The sequence below is a fragment of the Homarus americanus genome, unplaced genomic scaffold (genome assembly GCF_018991925.1).
Source record: "Homarus americanus isolate GMGI-L3 unplaced genomic scaffold, GMGI_Hamer_2.0 scaffold6317, whole genome shotgun sequence".
NCBI classification, from domain to species: domain Eukaryota; kingdom Metazoa; phylum Arthropoda; class Malacostraca; order Decapoda; family Nephropidae; genus Homarus; species Homarus americanus.
Genome location: NW_024730668.1, coordinates 13,298,882 through 13,302,365, shown reverse-complemented (window position 1 = coordinate 13,302,365; position 3,484 = coordinate 13,298,882).

Here is a 3,484-nt window from a genome sequence, read left to right as displayed (position 1 = left end):
CATCTCAGACTACCTTGTCAGTGATCATTATGCAATACTTACTGAATACACTGTTGCTGATGTCAAGTGTGAACCCCATCCTAAGCTCAGAATTAATATCCCAGATAATCTTAAACTGCACTTCAAGGCCTACATCCACAGATGGTATGCTGGATATACACCTGGGTCAGTGGATGAATTTTGCTGTGATCTTGTAAATGTCATTACCACATATTATACCACCTGGGTTAAGTCAAGGAGGAAGGGGGGCAGCACTAAATCGCCTCTGTGGACACATGACCCCATCCTCACCAAAGAAGGAGAGAATGTAAAACAGCTTGCCAACACTTATAAGCAAAATAAAACTAGTGATAACCTTTTGGCATTCCTCAAAGCTAACAGAGAATTTCGTGAACTCAAAGGTCAGGTGAGAAACACCTATTGGGAACAATTCTTACAGGGGATTAATAGAACAACCACTCTAGCAGAAATGTGGAAGAAAATTAGAGCCATTACCAAGTCACCCACCCCAGTCCAGCTTCATCACAGCCCTGCAGAATATGCTGACATGCTATTAGACCAATGGTCTAGTGTGTCACGAATCACTTCCCTGCCTCCTGACATACAGCAATATCTTAACACCTCACACATTAATAGGGGTTTCAATATTGAAATAGCCTGTTCCTCACCAGACCTTACCGACCAGTTTCCTATAACGCACCACGAACTAACAACAGCACTAATGAAAGGCGAGTCATCCTCTCCTGGTGAGGATGGCATAACCTATAACACCCTGAGATTGTTGAATGAGATCCCTAACCATCCACTGCTTGACCTGTATCAAATGAGCCTCACACAGGGTATTCTGCCTAAGACATGGACTCATGGAAACATAGTTCCAATCCCTAAAGCTAATTCTCCAAACTTCAGGCCAATTTCACTTACATCCTGTATGTGCAAAGTCCTTGAAAGAGTTGTTCTAAACCGTCTCATGTTTCAAGTCACAGACAAACTCGCCCCTAATCTGTACGGGTTCATGCCCGGGCGTAGCACACAGACATGCTTTGCAGAATATCTTGTTCACTCCAAAGATAAGACACAAACAGCCTTCATAGACCTTAAATCAGCCTTTGATGTAGCTAATAGAGACATTATACTTGAGCAACTAGCTAATTTTGGCATCCAAGGTAACCTCCTGACATGGATAAAGGGTTATCTGTCCAACAGGTATGCCAGAGTTCTGTTTAGGGGAGTTAAAAGTACCAGAATGAGATCATTTGAGCTGGGCACGCCTCAGGGAGGAGTGTTAAGTCCTATGCTCTTTAATATACTGATGCACAAGCTTATTGCTGACATTCCAGTTCAGCCAAACGAAGCCGTAATATGCTATGCTGATGATATCTGCATTATGACACAAACCAAACTCAGGCTCCAAGCCTTGCTGGATGTATTTGCTCGGAGAACTGTTGAATGCGGTCTCATAATATCTGTTGACAAGACGAGGGTCCTCAATCCTCGTCCTGCTCACCCTCTGCCTCTTGACTATAACATTAACAGCATGCCCTTGGAACTATGTAGCTCCTACAAATATCTTGGAATTTGTGTGAATGATGCAAACTTTGTCAGCAACCTTCGTGACAAACTAATGCAGCGCATTAAACCCCTCAGAACCCTTGTTGGCAAGGGCTATGGAATTAACATCACCTATGCTCGTACTTTCTATCTTCACTTCATTCGTTCTGTAGTTGACTATCATGCTCTCCATCTTGTGACTATTCCGCCTAAACAACTCAACAGCCTTGAGGTAGTGCAAAATGAAGCCATGCGCATCATCCTAGGTTGCCCAAAATCAACCAGAATTGTAAACATGAGGAAAGAGCTCGGACTGCCCTCCCTATCTGAGAGGATAGCCCTACTTAATACCATGTTTTGTGTCAAAGTTTTGAAGAACAATAGTTCTCAAACTACAACTCAAACTGAGTTGATGTTCTATCTAAGTAATCCCGACCATCTCGCCAACCTTTCACAAAAGACTCTCTTTGGGGCGTGGCTTCATAAAAGTGTTGCAGATCTCCTGAAACTGAATGTCCCAATCACCCCAGACGAACCTATTAATGCCATTCCTCCTTGGCTGGACATATCAGTTCCTATTAATTACACTCCTGTTGGTAGTAAGCAAATGTTAAACACCGATGTGGTGAGATGTGTCACACTAGAAACTATTAACAGACACATAGAGAGTATTAAATCAAGTGAATGTTATGCTTTTACTGATGGTTCTGTGCAGACAAACACAGGTAGAACAGGCTGTGCAATTGTAATATATAAAGAAAAAGAGATGATAGTGTCAACCAAACAAAGGCTGAACAACTGGGCCAGCACAACACAAACTGAACTAACTGGAATCTACTTAGCCACAGACTACCTCAAAGAAAATGGAGGTGGGGTGATATTCTGTGACTCTCAAAGTGCTTTGAAATCAATGAACAGCCCGTCAGGCTCTATGTCTAAAGTTGCGTGTGATATTAAAAGGAATGTGATAACTGCCAATGAGAACAACTTTCGTATCGAATTTGTGTGGATTCCGTCCCATGTTGGAATCAGGTATCATGACCATGTTGATAGACTGGCCAATGAGGCATGTAAGAAAGAAAATGTTGACCGCGACCTTGGTCTGTCCAATGCTGTAATTAAAAACATTCAAGTCAGAATCATGAACTCTGATCTAGATGAAGTGAGAAATGCAGAGAGACCTGACAGTTGTAGCATTAGTAAATATGACAAATTTTGTAACAAGAGGTACCGGTATGGCCAGCATAAGGACAGAACCAGACAATGTGATGTAGTCGTGGCCAGAATTAGGCTAGGATACAGACACATCTGGCAAGTTAGTAACGCTGTACCCATACCGGAACACTCAGCATGTAAACTTTGTGATAAACCTTTAAAGCATACACTTGAACACTATATTATTGAATGTGACACTGTCAAAGACTTCAGGCCACCTGACTTACTGTATCTTGAACTATGTAATTACTTCATTGAATCAGGTGTGCTTGAGGACATTCTTGCTGTTTATCCCAAATTTGCTAGCCCACACTGATTAGTCTTCAATTAGAATATGACTCCAATGTATGTGATCCACTGACCTATATATGCTACTGGTGAATGTGATGTATTTCCTTCTTTGTGTACGAACCTCTGTCCTGCGTGGCAGTGAACAGTGGCATTACCCACATGAATCTGACCTATATATAGTGTCAATGAATATGATGCATTCTTTGTGTACGAACCTCTGTCCTGTATGGCAGTGAAAAGTGACATTACCCACATGAATCTGACCGACGTATTTGTATGTATGTGTGCGTGTGTGCATGTATATGTGCGTGTACGTGTATATGTGTATGTATATACGTATATGTATGTATATGTGTGTGTGCGTGTTTACATATATGTATATGTACTGTCAATGAATATGATGCAACTCTTTGTGTACGAACCTCTG